This window comes from Cervus elaphus, chromosome 3 (assembly GCF_910594005.1).
Source record: "Cervus elaphus chromosome 3, mCerEla1.1, whole genome shotgun sequence".
In the NCBI taxonomy this organism is placed as follows: Eukaryota; Metazoa; Chordata; class Mammalia; order Artiodactyla; family Cervidae; genus Cervus; species Cervus elaphus.
In genome coordinates, this window is record NC_057817.1 from 20,484,090 (window position 1) to 20,503,124 (window position 19,035).

The following is a 19,035-nucleotide window of genomic DNA, read 5'->3' on the forward strand; positions in this document are numbered from 1 at the left end:
GGTGCCTGATAAAAACTCTGTTCTCTGATATTGTGATTCTGTAGGGAGATAGATATAGGCCTAGGAGCTACACTGGAAACATTGGGATGTTGGCCTTAAGAGGAGACAGAGCTTAGTCAAAAGAAAAGTAATTTAAAACAAGCAAACAAAAACACAAAGGTTTGGGATTTCTTATGGTCACTGAGATATGGATTGTGAAGGCTAAAAGAGATCACTGTGACCTAACAAACTTAAACTGGACTTGTTTTTTAGGGGATGTGGGGTTAAATCCATGCGTTTTTGTGTATTGGAGAGAAAATAGAAATCTTCTGGCTCTCATAAATCTTTGAATAAGCTGAATTAAGTGAACTATTAAAAAAGGTTATCACATTTTTTTAAGTCAAGAGCATCCAGTGACAATGAATAAAAGGTTGTCAGATGAGAATGCATCATTCAAAATAATATATTTATACACATACTTATATACACACATTTAAACAATGCACTTACACATAAGTGTTAATTCCCAGGTTCCTGGCATTGTTCAATGGACTAGGGTTCATAGTTTTTGAGGTGAAAAAAAAAAAAAAAAGCAAGGTTCTCACCCACATGGAGCTCATGTAAAACAGACACAAGCATTAAATCAATAATTATAAATAATTTTTTCATTCCATTCATAAGAGGAGCCATGTAGGAAAAATAGGATTTTGGAATTTCTTAGTTAAGAACCTAATTTTGTCCACAATAAAGACAGCAGATTTAAATCTTTAGAAGCACATTTTCTTATGATCTAGAGTGTTTGTGTCTCAGGGAGGGAGTCGGTAGGTGGGTGGTGTGGGAGGGAGCAGTAGTCTAGTGCCGGAGCCAAGGGAGGGAACAACTCTGTTCACAATGAGCATCCTTAGTAAAGCCAAAGTGCAATGACATCAGCGTCTACACATTTTCCATGGTTTCTAAAAATATAATCAACTCATTTATAGATAAACACTACAACATACAATTTTTTTAAATTAATGAGTGATTTGTGCATTTGGTCTTAAGATTAAGTAGTACTATTACATTTCGATGTAATGTTTCCCATGCCTTTATACTGTTGAGAAAATAACATCCTGAAGATAGGCCACATCTTCTGTCTCAGTCCCAGCCATTTATTTCCTGCCTTCCTTTATCATTATTATTAATCAAAATGTTTGCAACTGTGAACTGTCCTACTTTTTGTTTTTAGGCTTTTCCCCCCCTAAATTCACATATAAAGGGAACATGCAATTCTTCTTGATGATCATCCCTCCCTTTCAATTACAGCAATAATTTTCCTGGAATGATGGTCCTACTGATTGTCCAACTGAAATCTGTGTGCCAGAAGTGCTTAACACTATCTTGTTATTCACAGTCTGTTTAATGGTAAACAGGGGATTTGTAGCCTGTCAAGTTTAATGACCAGAAGAACCAATAAAATATGACAGGAAAGACTTCCCACTCTTTAGGAAAGAAATGGTTCCATCTGCACCAATGATAAGTGTGCGGAAAATCCCTGTGGTTGTGAAAAAGAAGAAAATCACAATTATGTATTTGATAAAGAAAATGTGCATGGTGTCCATGTTCAGAATGGAATGTTATGATATAGGAAATTATTACTTTGAAGTCCCTTGTTTTTCTAGGTTAGGATTTCTCAAAGCTGAATTTGTATGCTTCTATTTTCACTTTTCACTTTCATGCATTGGAGAAGGAAATGGCAACCCACTCCAGTGTTCTTGCCTGGAGAATCCCAGGGACAGAGGAGCCTGGTGGGCTGCCATCTATGGGGTCGCACAGAGTCGGACACGACAGAAGTGACGTAGCAGCAGCAGCAGCATTGGGACTGAAGATTTATACAACCAGTATTGGCCCCCAGGGCAGTCTAAATAACTTTCATTGGTGAGCCCACCACTTTCCCATACTTCGAATTCCCCCAAATTAGGTTCTGTGATGACATGTCAAATGGTACTGAGGGACCAAGGAGATTGCAATGGAAGTGAAATCCTTCATCCACTGTGTATTGTTGCCCTCCCCTAACCCTACTCCCACTTCTGACACCGATACTTATTGATTGTTGTTGTTGAGTCACTAAGTCATGTCCAACTCTTTGCGACCCTATGGACTGTAGCACACACGGCTCCTCTGTCATCCACTATTTCCCAGAGTTTGTTCAAATTCATGTCCTTTGAGTTGGTGATGCTATCCAACCATTTTATCCTCTGCTTTTGCCTTCAATCCCTTCTCCTTTTGCCTTCAGTCTTTCCCAGCTTCAGGGTCTTTTCCAATGAGTTGGCTCTTCACATCAGGTGGCCAGAGTAATGGAGCTTCAACTTCAGCACCAGTCCTTCCAATGAATATTCAAGGTTGATGTCCTTTAGGATTAACTGGTTTGATCTCCTTGCTGTCAAAGGGCCTTTCGAGAATCTTCTCCAGCACTACAATTCAAAAGCCATATTTATTAATACTACCACCAAAACCCTGATAGCAGCCCTCAACCCATATCTTCTGGTTAGATCATTGGTTTTCAAAATATGCATAAAAATTATTGGAGTAACTGAAAATTTCTACCTTCTAGGAATTGTAATTCTGTGGACATGTTTAGGCCAAGCAACTGTTTTTGTTGTTATTTTTGTTGTTCTTTTGTTTTAATGACACTTGAATCAGATACAGATGGCCTGATGCTATACTGTATGGAACTCTGGATATACTCTATAGTTAAACACTACATGGCCATTGTCCTGTGCTTGAGCTCAGACTCTGATGCTGCCAGATATGAATTTGGGTATGGTCTTGACATATCATGGAGGGTCATTGTGAAGATAAAATAGAAAATCTTACAGATTTGAGTACTACCTGATATTTAGAGGTACTCTATAATGTTTGCGAGTATTGTTCTGCTGGTTTTGTTGTTGTAGCTTCAGTTATTAACCACATCCTCAAATTAACTTAATAGTTAAATGGAAATATATTGTAAGATATCAGTGGTACCCATGGGATCCGTGGTCTCAAAGTACGGTAAAGCACCATTGATGAAGTGCTGGAATCAGGAACTAGAAATCTACCAAAGGGGACTTTGTCTTAATCGTTCTTGGGAACCACATAGCCTCTCATCTCTATTTTTCTCTGTATGTCTCCCTTTATTGACTGTTTTTATTTCTCCCAAGGTATCCCAGTCTTGGTCAGGATACACATCCTGGGCTTCCATTAGCTCTTCCACTGTCAGAGATTAACTAATCTGATTAAAGGCCAGTTTTATATTCCTAGAAGAAAGATTCTAATGAATTCTTTGGCCTATCGATGGAGATCTATCATTGGTTCACTTGGCTGTAGAGTGGTGGGTAAGATATGAAATGCAGGCATATTGCTAGACTCCAACTGCATGTAAAGGGGCAGTTCTGAAATATGGGAAAGTATGGGCTGGGCAAGGAGCCTTAATAATATATACTATGTGTGTTAGTCACTCAGTCGTGTCCAGCTCTTTGTGACCCCCATGGACTGCAGCCCACCAGGCTCCTCTGTCCATGAGGTTTTCCAGGCAAGGATACTGGAGTGGGTTGCCATTTCCTTCTCCAATAAGGGTTTCTAATATTACCACAGTTAGGAGTAGTTTAGGATTTCTATATGGTACACTCTGAGTTCAGTCAGAGATCTTTCTGGAATATAACCCAAATATTATTTGGTTGTTGTCTGGGCTTCTAAAATCTAAGATCAGATGGTTTATCACTGAATGAAATGTAAGGCAACTGTCATTAGGGAAAATTGTGTAGGAAACAAATTGATCATTAATGGTCTACCTCCCCTTCATGAACTTTGTACCTACTTTTTTCTGATGACTCATGTCTTGTTTGCCTTTTTTAAAGAAGAGAGGTAGCACTTAACTTCTGTCTTAATGTGTTACCCTCAGTGATATTTATATTTTAAAGTACCACAGACTAAACAGTTTAAAAAACAAAAAGAAAGGAGTCAACAATAATGGCGAAGTTAGACAAACACAGGAAAGATATTTTTGAATACTGGGCTTTTGGCACCCCTCAAATGATCCTAAAGAGATAAACTACTGAGTACTCCATACTATGTTTCTGGTTAGCTTTGCCTACTAGCTGAATTCAGTTTTATTTACAGAGTGCCGACGTGTTGTGGTTGCACCCAGTCGTTGAGTCATAGCAGTGACTGAAAGTGACATCCTCAGTGTAGCTTGGAGCTTTGCCATATCCCTGACCAGCATTTGAACTTCGGTTTTGACGTGCAGCCACACTACCACAGTCACAGAACAAGGTTCCCTCCATGGCTATGTAACTGACCTCCCAAGGTTTCCTCTGAAGCAACACTCTGGAAGTGAACGGACAACTCAGTGTTTTATCTGTTCATAGAACTTTGGTGTCCGTTTGTGTTAAATGGTTTCATGTTTAAACGTCTTTTATGATATTTCTGTAGGTAAACATAAAAAGTAAAATATATATTGTTCTAGAAAGGGCTGTCGCTTTACTTGTGGCTCTCACTACTACTATGATTTAGGTTACAACTACTCATTGGAACCATATGATGTTGCTGATATTTAATCCTTTTAACCTACAGAAATGACTGTCTCTTATAGTCTAATCTAAATACTCATATGACATACTCTGGGAATAAATTGTATGAGGAAGATATTCATATAAAAAAAAGATGTAACATTGAGCTTATAGGCCAAACCCCAAAATGTTTTGTTAATTATGATAATAAATAGAAAAATGATCAGAAGAAAGTATAAAAACTGATCAGTAGATACCTTTGAACGGTAAGTAGAAATATGAGATATTTTGTACAGTCTTATTTTATGCAGTAGGAATGGATTATATTTTTTATAGTTTCTAAAGCAGCATATATTGTTTTTAGAAATCTTGGAAATTATGAAAAGTGATAAAGAAAAATCTACCATGCAGAGATTTTTGTGATTACTTTTGTCTATCATTTCATTTTTTTTTTCACTAAAAACTTTGTCACTATAGCTTAACTTCCATTTTTTTTCTTATTGATGAAGATGAACATTTTACACATGTTTATTGGTCATTTGTATTAATGTTAATTGCTACTTATTGATTGTTGTTCTTCAGTCGCTAAGTCATGTCTGACTCTATGATTCATGGGCTGCAGGACACCAGGCTTCCCTGTCCTTCACTATCTCCCAGAGTTTGCTGAAACTCATGTCCATTGAGTTGGTGATGCCTTCCAACCATCTCATCCCCTGTTGCCCCCTTCTCCTCCTATCTTCAATCTTTCCCAGCATCAGAGTCTTCCAGTGAATCGGTTCTTAGCATCAGGTGGCCAGAGTATTGGAGCTTCAGCTTCAGCATCAGTCCTTCCAATAAATATTCAGGGTTAATTTCCTTTAGGATTGACTGGGAAGAAAACATGGGCTATTTTTTCTTTATATTTTCGCTTTCTTCTCCATCCTTTCCTTCATCACCAGCAAGTGACTGGACTCTTGAAAATAAAATGAAATTTAGGTTGGATTTTGTTTCTAACCCTTTAAGAATTATTGCTATGTATATGAACTTGGGGATGTCAGAGCACTTGGCAAAATGCGCTTCTAAAATAAATCTAAAAAACCAAATTCTGTAAAATAGCTACTTTTGACCTAGAATTCTTCTTTAGGTAATGTTGATACAATAATCATGTTATTTTGTGGCCAAAAACTTTAAAATATATTGGAAAGGAAAGCCTCAATAGAGCCCAGATTTGTGTGAAAACAGTTACTTCCCCCAAATTGGTTATTTTCTTCTTTTCCTGCTGCTCAAAAACAATGAAATCATCTTATGATAATGACTCCTATAAAAAAGCATGAGCTTTTATTTAAGGAAGCCCATTTCAGGTAGTCTGGAAAAAAATCAAAGTAAAAATTTCTTAGAATTTAGTTCCATGCTACTCCAAATTGGAGGAAGATAATAAATCAATAAAGCATTGTTTTTTGTTTTTTGGGGTTTTTTTTTTTATTGATGGAAACCCTTTCATCACTTTATTTTTCCTATTTCCCTCCATATTTGTTTAATCATTTTATGATAGTAATGGTCACATTTTCCAAGCTAGGAATGAATATTAATTTGTGAATGTATTATAAATGACAGAAAGTTGAATGTTCTTTCTTTAATCTTGTTGGATTGACTCAAATGCGGTTTGCACATATGGGATTGAGTTAAATTCCCCTTTAATTGATTTAAGGAACTTCTTAATGAGAAGTTTATAGTTATTCACAATCTGCAGTTGCAACCATCTTCTAGAAGTTACACTCTTCCCTGCCTCCTTCTCACCTTACCTCTCTCCCTGCTTCTTCTCCCTCTCTCTTCCTTTAGGAGAAAGGTACATTCTGCCAAAATGATTTATTTTTATTCATAGGCACCAAGGCTTCATTTGGAATAGACACCGCTAGTAAATAAAGATAATGTAAATGTCATCATTTTATTGATTTTCTTGCTCTCTTAATTAGCAAGACAATTGATCTTTTCTCTTTTTTTGTGAACCACCCTTCATTGGAATCAGTTTTGGCTTACATAAGATATTCAGCTCAGGAAGTCTGTTGAATGCAGAAAAGCTTAGGGAAGACTGCCATCAGGCATCTACTCTGAAAGCATGCAAACCAGAAATTTTTTTTTTCCTTTATAGATTCTTTACGGAAGGCCAGCTACTACTTGTAGGGCAACAAGAGAAAAGTCATTCGTTTTTCTGAGATATTGCTCTTCTTTGATCTAGTGGATTTTTTTTTTTCCAAAGGATTTCTTTTTTCCGTTTGAAAGTTTAAATTAGGGCAACTATGTAAAGTGGAGATGGGCATGGCAACCCACTCCAGTATTCTTGCCTAGAAAATCCCATGGACAGAGGAGCCTAGCGGGCTACAGTCCATACAGTCGCAAAGACTCAGACACGACTGAAGTGACTTAGCAGGCATGTAAAAGGAACATCAGGCATGGGTTAGGATTTTGAGGGGGTGGAGGCAGACACAACAGGGGAATGCAACAGCCAGACGTAGAAGACGTGTAAATAAAACAATGTCACATACATTTAAAAGTGGGCTTTCCAGGTGGCTCAATGGCAAAGAATCCTCCTGCAAATGCAGGAGACACAGGTTCCATCCCTGGGCTGGGAAGACCCCTGGAGGAGGAAATGGCAACCCACTCCAGTATTCTTGCCTGGGAAATCCCATGGACAGAGGAGCCTAGCAGGCCGCAGTCCATAGGGTCACGAAGAGTTGGATACGACTGAGTGATTGAGTGCACACCATTTAAAAGTAGAAATTGCTATCAATATATAGAGAGGCTGACATATTTATATTATCCTTGAATGGAAAAGATATAATAGGGTGCTTATCTTAAGAAGGTAAAATTAAGTATTTCTGAGAAGTTTATCCGTATACTAAAATTTCATTTTCTAGATAAGAGAATAGTGCTTATTTAAGCTGTTATTATGACATTGCATAAAGTACAAATCACTGTATCTGTAGTAGGATTTTTGGTAGGCAGTTATTTTAAATACATAATTTAATGAAAATATGTTTAAAACAGTCTATTATTAGCTCTTAATTGCTTTTTAAAGCTACCGAGTGTGTACTATTATATACTCGTACTCATTTATCATATGATCTTACCTAATTTTCTTATGTATATAACCCCAGAAGTAATTCATATGTCTGTCTCAGTCTATTTTTCACTCTCACCTTCTTAAAGAACTTTTTAAGACATTATTTTTTCTTTACTGTGTCCACCTCTATTAGTTTTTTTGTGCTTCTCTAACACCCCTATACCAGATAGCTTATAAACAACAGAAATTTATTTCTCACAAGTCTTGAGGATGTGAATTCCAAGATCAGTGCTCCAGGAGATTTGATACCTGGTGAGAATCTACTTCCTGTGACTGTAACCTCACAAGAGGCAGAAAAGATATCTAGGGATCTAGGGTCTCTGTTATAAAAGCTCCATTCCACCCTCATGACCCCTCCCCAGAGCCCCATCTTCAAATACTATCCCTGCTGGGAATTGGGCCTTTCAACATATGAATGGGAGTAGGGATATAAATATTCAGTCTGTAGCACCAAACAATAAAAATTTAACATCACAGTTATACTTTAAATCTATGCCTGTATTGTATATATATCTGTGCTTTACACATAAAAAGACTTAAAGCTTTTCAGCCCAAAGAACTGTTTTGCTCCTTTGAGGGAAGTATTGTTCCCACTGGGAAAATGTAAGTGTTTTTGTTGCTATTGTTCAGTCACGCAGTCATTTCCAGCTCTTTTCGAATCCATGGACTGCAGCTCACCAGGCTTCCATGTCCCTCACCATCTCTTGGAGTTTGCCCAAGTTCATCTTCATTGAATCCATGATGCCTTCCAACCATCTCATCCTTTGTTGCCCTCTTCTCCTTCTGACTTCAATCTTTCCCAACAGGGTCTTTTCCAATGAGTTGGCTCTTCACATAGGTGGCCAAACTATTGGAGCTTCAGCTTCAGCATCAGTCCTTCCAATGAGTATTAAGGGTTGATTTCCTTTAGGATTGACTGGTTTGATCTTCTTGCAGTTCAAGGGACTCTCAAGAGTCTTCTTCAGCACCACAATTTGAAAGCATCAATTTTTCAGTGCTCTGCCTTCTTTATGTTCCGGCTCTCATATCCGTACATGACTACGGAAAGACCATAGCCTTGACTATGAATCTTTGTTGGCTAAGTGATGTCTTTGCTATTTAACACTGTGTCTAGGTTTGTCATAGCTTTCCTGCCAAGAAGCAATCGTCTTCTAATTTCATGGCTGCAGTCACCATCCACAGTGATTTTAGAGCCCAAGAAGAGGAAATCAGTCACTGCTTCTACATTTTCACCTTCTATTTGCCATGAAGTGATGGGACCAGATGCCATGATCTTAGTTTTTTTTAATATTGAGTTTTAAGAGATTTTTAAGTGATTTTTTCACTCTCCTCTTTCACCCTCATCAAGAGGCTCTTTAGTTCCTCTTTACTTTCTGCCATTAGAGTGGTATCATCTGTATATGTGAAGTTGTTGATATTTCTCCTGGCAGTCTTGATTCCAGCTTGTAACTCCTCCAGCCTGGCATTTTGTGTGATGTGCCCTGAATATAAGTTAAAGGAACAGGTGACAGTAAGCAGCCTTGTCCAACTCCTTCCTCAATCCTGAGCCAGTCAGTTGTTCCGTTACAAAGTTCTGTTCCATCTTGACTGGCATGCAGGTTTTTTAGGAGACAGGTCAGATGGTCTGCTATTACCATCCCTTTAAGAGCTTTCCACAGTTTGTTATGATCCACACAGTCAAAGGCTTTATTATAGTCAATGAAACAGATGTAGGTGTTTTTCTGAAATTCCCTTGGTTTCTCTATGATCCAGTGGATGGTAATTTGATCTCTGGTTCCTCTCTTCTAAACCCAGTTTGAACATCTGTAAATTCACCCAAGACAGATAGGTCATAGTGGAGAGTTCTGACAAAATGTGATCCACTAGAGGAGGGAATGGCAAACCATTCCCTTATACTTTGTGAGAACCCTATGACCTGTATAAAAAGGCAAAAAGATATGTATAAGAATACTTGGGCTGAATGCAAAATTTCTTAGTGAAATACCTTCAGTGGACTATTCATTTGTTTATTTGTTTAGCTTTTCTAAAAAAGGAAATTGAAGACAACTTGATATAGGAACTCCAGGTTCTGGTGGTATATATCTTTAAATTCACAAATACAAAAGAGTACTAATTTCCCAGGTTTATCTCTCTCTTTTCTTCAAAGCCAAGAATATTTCAATTTGTTCCTGGGTCCATAAAACCAACCCTAGCCTCAAGCAAGAGGTATATAAGCATTCTTTTACATCAGCATCTTATGGCTCAGGAATTATCTGTGCTACTATTTTAACTCTGCTGCAGTGTTCCAGTTTTAATTATTGCATGTGTGAAGATACATGCGTGCTAATAAATCTCTTCAATTGTGTCCAACTTTTTGTGACCCTATGAACTGTAACCCGTCAGCCTCCTCTGTCCATGGGATTCTCCAGGCAAGAATACTGGAGTAGGTTGCTATGCCATCCTCCAGGGGATTTTCCCGACCCAGGGACCAAAACTGCATCTTACATCTGCTACGTTTTCAAGCAGGTTCTTTACCACTGGCACCCCCTGGGAAGCCTGTTGAGTCATCACTTTATCCCAAGTCTGATGAGCACTGGTCTTCATTAGTCTGTTTCTCCCTTGGTCATTTTGCGTGAGCTTAAATACTTAAATACTTAACAGTGTTTCTTCTCCAGCTTGGTCCGTCCTTCCTCCTGCTATAGTTTTCTCTTTTTTTTCTTATCCTCTCTATCTGCATTGTATCACTGCTGCCTCTACTGTTGCCCCTAAATTGGAAGCTTGCCCCTGCTTTGTAGCCTCACAATAATACACACTGGAGTTAATATTATATACAAGATTATAGTGATAATAATTCATTGGTGGTTGTCGGTGTTGGTGTGTTGTGATATGGTGAAAAGAGTGAGCTGCAGGTACCCCACTGCTCTTTTGCATCATAAATGCAAAGCAGAGTAACTCTTAAGAATGCAATGATTCGTTTTTCTAGATCTGCTATAATATATTCTACCTAATATATTGGCATCTGCTATGAAAAACGTAACTAATAGAGAAAAATCCTAAAACTGACTCATGCTATTTCCTTAAGTAATTAATTTACTCTTTGCTTAAGGAATTGAATTAGATAGAATTAGATCTTTCAGGCAGGGAAGCCACACACAGGCTGACAAATGAACAGATATCTCAAAGGATTTTTAAGGAATCTGAGAAAGGACTGTAGTTTGTAGCATCTAAATTTTGAATTCTAAACCTCAGATAAATTTTTAAATAAACAGTTAGTGCTTAAAAACATTTATTTAATTGAATTAGTGTATATTTATAATTTTTCCTTCTAGTTTTTAAATTGATTTTTTTCCCCTTAATTTAGCCTACTGCAGTGTTTACTACTGGAAGTTATTTATATGTATAAAGTCTATCCAAACAGTTCAAATCATCACTGGTCAAGTGTCAACTGTAAACAGTAAACAAATGTGGCAGTTTTAACTCTTGAAAAAATAGAATTTAAGTAAAAATCAACATAGTTGAAAAATAGCTATTGCTATTAGGGCTACTGTAAGCTCCAACCAAGTAAAACAACTGACAGAACTTACATATAATCATTTCCCTCCATGTTATTAATTGAATAAAGCAACCAGAGCAATGCTAAGTCGTTACTGATAGATGTAGACATCTTTAACTGATTTCTGACATTCATGGGAATACATTAACATTGGAAAGCAAGTAGATTTCATTTTGCATATACCCGGACCCCTGGGAGAAAATAATAGGACTAATTAGCTCTGTTTTGTCACCCTAGTTTTTCATTCCAACATTAAGTCTGAAGCTGATAAGTTTAAGAAAGATGGATTAGTTTATTAGAAGAATAAACAGAAGTTTAATTAATAAATTTTTAATAATCTATTGAAACAATTGCATTCTTTTTACCTTTTTACTTATTAAGGTGATGAATTATTATTCTAATATTTAAACATCCTTTTATATTTACTGTGCTTGTTCACGGTAGTCTTACAGTATAGTGATGGAGTTGAGGTGCTAGTATTTTGGCATTTGTATTCATATGTGAGATTTGGCTATATCTTTTGAAGGTGTGTTATGGATTGAATGAATATGTCCCCTAAAATTCATATATTTAAATCCTAACCCCCCAGTTGTATGGTGATGGTATCAGGAAGTGGAGTCTTCGGGAGCTCATGAGAGTGGAGGCAACAGAAATAGGATTAGTGTGCTTATAAAAAGAGACATGAGAAAAATGATTTTTCCCTCTACCATGTAAAGATATAACAAGAAAACACCCAGCTAGGATAGAGTACTTTCATCAGACACCATCTGCCTGTGCCTTGGATTCTGGACTTAGTAGCCTCTAGAACTGTGAGAAATAAATGCTGTTTAAACCACCTGCTTTATGACATTTTTGTTATAGCAGCTTGAACTGATTAGTACTGGGGGGGGAGGGGCATATTTTTGTCATATTTGGAATCTATGAATATGTACGTGTCATAAAATAAGTTGAGTAGCTTTCCATTTTCCTCCAGTTTAAGCACTGAAATAAATAATCTCTAAATCATGTAGGCCCCATGCCTTTTTGGAAATAGTTTTTTCAGCAATCCTAATTTTATATTTGGATCAAATACATTCTCTAGAAAATTGTCTATTTTAGTCACACTTTAAAAATAAAAGTTTCATATAACATTTTCCCAGTTTAAAATTCCCCTATATTCATAATTATATTGCTTAAAAAAATCTTTTAAAAAGTAAGTTGACAGTATTTGAGCCAGGTATTAAAGGATAGTTAGGATCTATGATGGGATAAAGGTCATGGGCAGAGGAAATGAATTTTTTTTACTTGCAAAATCTTTTTCATCAGAAACATATCACATTTTATGAAGAATAAATTTAAAAAAAAACCTCAATTTAATTAAGTTTTGTCTCTAAAAAAATTAAAATTTTGTTGGTGTGCCAATGTATGTTCCCCAAGAAGAATGCCTCAGGATGTTTGGGAAAGCATCTATTTTTACAGTCCTTTTTGTGTTAAGCAGAATCTGACACCTAGTGACCTAAACCTGTGAATATTTTCTTACTGGACAAAAGAGTCTTTGCTAATGTGATTAAGTTAAGGACTTTGGGATGGGGAAATTATCTTCGGTTATCTAGGCAGGGCTAATTTAATCACATGGGCCACTCTAAAGGAAGAAAGTAGAAGAGTAGATCAGGAGATGTGAACTGAGAAGGAATCCACCCATTGTTACTGACTTTGAAAATGAAGGAAAGGGGCCATGAACAAAATAATGTGGGTGGTCTCTAGAAGCTGACAAATACCCTTAGCTGAGACCTATTAGGCACTCAGGGATCCTAGTCCTATAATCGAAGGAAATTGATTTTTCCTCTTGAGTCTCCAAAAAGAGATGTAACCCTGCTGAAAACTTGAATTTAGCCCAGTGAGACCCTTGTTAGGTTTTTGACCTACGGAATTATAAGGTAAATGCATTTATGACATTAAACCCACTTTGAGTGTGTGCATGCACAGTCATTGCAGTCGTGGTCCACTCTTTGCGACCCTGTGGACTGTAGCCCACCAGGCTCCCCTGTCCATGGGATTCTCCAGGTAAAAATACTGAAGTGGGTAACCATACCCTCCTCCAAGGCATCTTCCTGACCCAGGGATCAAACTCTTGTTGCCTCTGTCTCCTGCATTGCAAGCAGCTTCTTTACTGCTAAGCCACTGGGGAAGCCCTTAACCCACTAAATTCTAGTTGTTACAGCAGCAATAGAAAACTAACATACCTGTAATAACTAAGAGAATCAGGATAAACCTTAGTGATGATTCGTGTACAAAGCTATGATGCTTTTTAGGTAAAAGTTTTAACACAACAAATCTTGGTTTCTGCTCTGCCTTGATTCATCTAAAGCAGTGTTTTACATAATGAGTATTTAGTAAGTGCTCATCAGAGAACTTTGAATGAAAATCTATTGTGTGGGAATTCCCTGGCGGTTCATTGGTTAGGACTCCACGCTTTCACTGCCAAGGGCTTGCGTTAAAATCCTCATCAGTGAACTAAGATCCTATATCCCACAAGCCCTGTAGCACACCACCCCCCCACCAAAAAAAATTTTTGTTATGTATTTGACCATCACTGTTTCCTTAGAGCTGTTTCTTATACTGAATAGTCATTATAAAATACTCTGTTGAATGAAGGCACTATATTTTAATTCAGCTCTGTCAAGAAAACATTTAGAATCTGTGTACTTTATGTTTTAAATTTCCTGCCTTGTCAGATCTCATAACCAATGTGATATCTTTACAACTTCCCTGTTCCACAACCTGACATCTACTCGTCTACATTATCTATCTTTCCTGAGACCCTAATTTTTCTCCTTAATTTCCAAGAAGGATAAATGATGTGGTGTGGTGGGCTAGTGGTTCTAGTTCTTTATTTAGTATAAGCATCCTTAGTTATTTTTGCTGAGTAGCTAAAATAGATAAGAGTTAAAAGAAATTATCAAGATTATTAAAGGAAACTTTTTAAAGCTATAGTTACTTGCAACAGTGAGTAGGTCATGCCAAATACATTATTTCAAAATAAGAGTTTAACAGTCTGGGTAGTGTGGTAATTGTTTTGGCACATCTTCTTACCACAGCATTTTATATCATAAGGAAAAAATTGATTCCACTCAAATTAGTGTTTTGCCACTTCAGTATACAGGAGCCAGATGAAATGAAACAGAAGTCAGTGAAAAGATTTGGAGTCAATCATTGCCTTAAAGTAAAAGTATTCTTCTCCTCTTCTAATGTTCAATTTAAAAAAAACTCATTTGAAATAATTTTTCTGGAATGCTATTAAAAATTCTGCTACAATCAGAATTTCTGCCAAATTACTTTGGAAAGGTCTTGAGCTTTGGGGAACTGTTTGTACAGGTGGGATGTGTTTTAGCTGTCCTGATCAAACCGGATCTTTGTAGGCCTCACAGTATTTTGAATTCTCCAGTATCTTTAGGAATCTGAGTAAGCTGAGTTAGGTGTAGTCTTCTAAGTTAGCCCTAGTCTAGATTCAAATTAGTTGAGTTCATTCTGGAAGCGTGTCTAGGTAAATCAGCACATTCTAATCTATGCTACATGCTTCATCCATCCATCCTTTCAGCCATCCAATGAGGAAGAATAAGAATTCCGTATCACAAGAAAAGACTGTAAGAAGACAAACTGCATATCTGTTGGTGCTGTGTTAGCAATTTGTTATTAGATATTAGGTTGGTGCAAAGAAAATTTCAGTGTTTGCATTGTTGAAATTTGCCATTTGATATTGGAATACATTCTTAAGTGTGGTTATGTCATACATAATTTTAATGTACATTTATTGCTCTTTTTTTTGCTAATGAAAAAAATTATTGCTTGCTATTTATTTTATATATTCTTTTAGACTATGGAAATGGTGTTAGACAAAAAGCAAATTCTAGCAATATTTTTGTTCTTGTTCAAAATGGGTCGTAAAGCAGTGGAGACAACTTGCAACATTAACAAGACATTTGCTCCAGGTACACCTAAGGAACATAGGGTGCAGTGGTGGTTCAAGAAGTTTTGCAAAGGAGAGGAGAGCCTTGAAGATGAGGAGCATAGTGGCTGGCTACTGGAAGTAGACAATGATCAACTAGGAGCTAACATGAAGCTGATCCTCTTAAAACGACACGAGAAGTTGTCGGCAAACTCGGTGTGGACTATTCTACGGTCATTTGGCATTTGAAGCAAACTGGAAAAGTGAAGAGGCTTAATAAGTGGGTGTCTCATGAGCCTACCAAAAACAAAAAAACAAAAAAACACAACTCGTCATTTTGAAGTGTCGTCTTCTCTTACTATATGCAACAACAAACCATTTTTCAATTGGATTGTGGCATGTAACATGTGACAAAAAGTGTATTTTATATGATAACTGGGATGACTAGCTCAGTGGTTGGACCAAGAAGAAGCTCCAAAACTCTTCCCAAAGCCAAGATTGCACCAAAAAAAAGGTCATGGTCACTGTTGGTGGTCTGCTTCCAGTCTGATCCACTGCAGCTTTTTGAATCCAGGCAAAACTATTATATCTGAGAAGTATGCTCAGCAAATCAGTGAGATGCACTGAAAACTGAAATGCCCACAGCCAGCATTGATCAACAGAAAGGGCCTAATTCTTCTCCATGATAATGCCCAACCTCATGTCACACAACCAATGCTTCAAAAATTGAATGAATTGGACTATGAAGTTTGGCCTCATCCTTCATATTCACCTGACCTCTCACCAACCAACTACCGCTCCTTCAAGCATCTCAACAACAATTTTGCAGGGAGAATGCTTCCACAACCAGCAGGATGCAGAAATGCTTTACAAGAGTTCATTCAATCCTGAAGCACAGATTTCTATGCTACAGGAATAAACAAACTTATTTCTCATTGGCAAAATTGTGTTGATTGTAATGGTTCCTATTTTGATTAATGGAGATATGGCTGAGTCTAGTTATAACTATGTAAAATTCAAGGTCCTAAACCTCAATTACTTTTGTACCAACCTGATGTTTTCGTGGTCACTTGTGCTAATTTCTCCGGAGCAACTTTGGTTAAAAAGAGTACAGTATCCTTCTTAGCCTATATGTCCTAATTATTTGTCTGGGTGTTAAGTGCACCATATTTTGGAGATGTTAATAACATACTTTAACTTTGGTAGGAAATAAAGCCCTCTAAAAAAGGGCAACCACTGTGGGTTAAGATCAAGCACACTATTAAGTAAAAATTTTAAATTGCTGAGAGTATAATTCTTACTCCTCCTTAGAATCTACTGCTTTTGTGTTATACTTTCTATATAATATATGTTTTGGTAAGGAAGAGAGATAATCACTCTTTTTCTGTCTCTTAATTCTCTACCATTAGACAGGTATGACAGTTTATTTATGTTTCTTTTCCTGTTCTGGAAAGACCAAAATATGAATAATTTAGGTTTTAAGGAATGCCTTTTTCTTTTCCATTGGGATGCCTTTTTCTTTTCTTTTTTTTTTTTTTCATTTATTTTTATTAGTTGGAGGCTAATTACTTTACAATATTGTAGTGGTTTTTGTCATACATTGACATGAATCAGCCATGGATCTACATGTGTTCCCCATCCCGATCCCCCCTCCCACCTCCCTCCCCATCCCATCCCTCTGGGTCTTCCCAGTGCACCAGCCCTGAGCACTTGTCTCATGCATCCAACCGGTGATCTGTTTCACCCTTGATAGTATACTTGTTTCAATGCTGTTCTCTCTGAACATCCCACCCTCGCCTTCTCCCACAGAGTCCAAAAGTCTGTTCTGTACATCTGTGTCTCTTTTTCTGTTTTGCATATAGGGTTATCGTTACCATCTTTTTAAATTCCATATATATGCGTTGGTATACTGTATTGGTCTTTATCTTTCTGGCTTACTTCACTCTGTATAATAGGCTCCAGTTTCATCCATCTCATTAGAACTGATTCAAATGAATTCTTTTTAATGGCTGAGTATGTATCATAGCTTCCTTATCCATTCGTCTGCTGATGGACATCTAGGTTGCTTCCATGTCCTGGCTATTATAAACATTGGGGTACACGTGTCTCTTTCAGATCTGGTTTCCTTGGTGTGTATGCCCAGGAGTGGGATTGCTGGGTCATATGGCAGTTCTATTTCCAGTTTTTTAAGGAATCTCCACACTGTTCTCCATAGTGGCTGCACTAGTTTGCATTCCCACCAACAGTATAAGAGGGTTCCCATTTCTCCACACCCTCTCCAGCATTTATTGCTTGTAGACTTTTAGATGGCTGCCATCCTGACTGGCGTGTAATGGTACCTCATTGTGGTTTTGATTTGCATTTCTCTGATAATGAGTGATGTTGAGCATCTTTTCATGTGTGTGTTAGCCATCTGTATGTCTTCTTTGGAGAGATGTCTATTTAGTTCTTTGGCCCATTTTTTGATTGGGTCATTTATTTTTCTGGAATTGAGCTGTAGGAGTTGCTTGTATATTTTTGAGATTAATCCTTTGTCTGTTGCTTCGTTTGCTATTATTTTCTCCCATTCTGAGGACTGTCTTTTCACCTTGCTGGGATGCCTTTTTCTATGCTTTGTATGCTTCTCTTAACATCTATGAAGAGCTGGAGAGCCAAGGTAAGAGGACTGGTTGGGGGTGGGGGAAGGGATTCCCTTAGTCTAGGTTTTTAGGAGAGAAAAAGTACTGTATCAATTTCACATTACAATAATAAATAGAGTACACTTACCTTTGGATACCTCTCTGCTGAACTTGAGTATAGAATAATATCTCAGCATGTGTAAGAAGAGGAAAAGAAAATTTTCATCCTAAATACTATAAATGTAACAAACATTTTGACACTTAAATACAGCTGAATGTATAAAAAGCCACATGTCTGGAAAAAACATATCTGCAGGATCTTTGCAACTTCAATTGGTTTGGCACTGTAGAGTTTTTAAGAAAAATCATGTATTTCTTATGGATCGATGATATATCTACAGATCAATCTGTACTATCTTAATGTTCTTTTTCTAAATTTACTTTCTTTTCTGCATATAACAAATGATGTGTGTCACTCAGACGGGGCTTCCCTGTGGCTCAGTGGAAAGAATCTGCCTACAATGCAGGAGACTCAGGTTCAAGCCCTGGGTGAGGAAGATCCTTGGAGAAAGAAATGGTAGCCCACTCCAGTCCTCTGTCCTGGGAAATTCCAGGGACAGGAGTGCCTGGTGGGCTACCGGCCATGGGTTGCAAAAGGGTCAGACAGGACTTAGTGACTAAACAAAACAACAACAACTCAGAATCAGCTTTGGAGAAAGTTGGAAATTTAGTGATGTTCTTATTAGTTTTCAACTCCTTCTAATTTTCTGGTATCCTCATGGTATTCTGTGTGGTCCAACATCTCCCACTGAAGTTCTTCTAATATGGTAATCCATATGGAATTTGAGGCTGGAAGGTAGAGAAATTTATGTTGGTAGGAACTAGATAGTCCATTAGTGAACCCTGCAGGTGACCATTTTCTCCATGTATGAACACTATGAATTTTGTATATGAAAACAGAAATACACTGAATGTTGATCGAGCTCTTTGTTTTGCTTAAAAGAATGCAACATTTTTACTGTGAAAATCAGCTATGTCTGATGAAATTTTACTGTTCTAAAGGAGCTTAATTTTCTTATTTTATAAGTTCAAAGTATTTTGTTCATCTGTGTGCAAATTATTTACTGAATGTTTGTAATTTTCTCAATTTTTAAAATTTCCAATACTGTGCTTAATAACTACATTGTTTGTATGTTTCAGAAAAAGACATATTAAAGTTCAGAATGGCAGAGGAAAATGCCAGTGTAATTTTTCTATTTACCAAAAGCAGTTTTCCTAAAATATCTTCCTCAAATATCTGACAAGTAGTACCAAAAAAAAAAAAAACCTCCTGCTTAATTACTTGTCAGTCTCCA

General features: G+C 37.2%; 1 long non-coding RNA gene across 1 annotated transcript; it reads right to left on the minus strand.

Moving 5' to 3' along the window:
- Positions 1–2,548: 2,548 nt before the first annotated feature.
- Positions 2,549–15,838, minus strand: LOC122680079. Its single transcript, XR_006336614.1, has 3 exons — positions 15,706–15,838; positions 3,874–3,879; positions 2,549–2,562 (listed from the first exon to the last, which is right to left on the minus strand). It is a non-coding gene; the product is annotated as an uncharacterized LOC122680079 (long non-coding RNA).
- Positions 15,839–19,035: the final 3,197 nt, after the last annotated feature.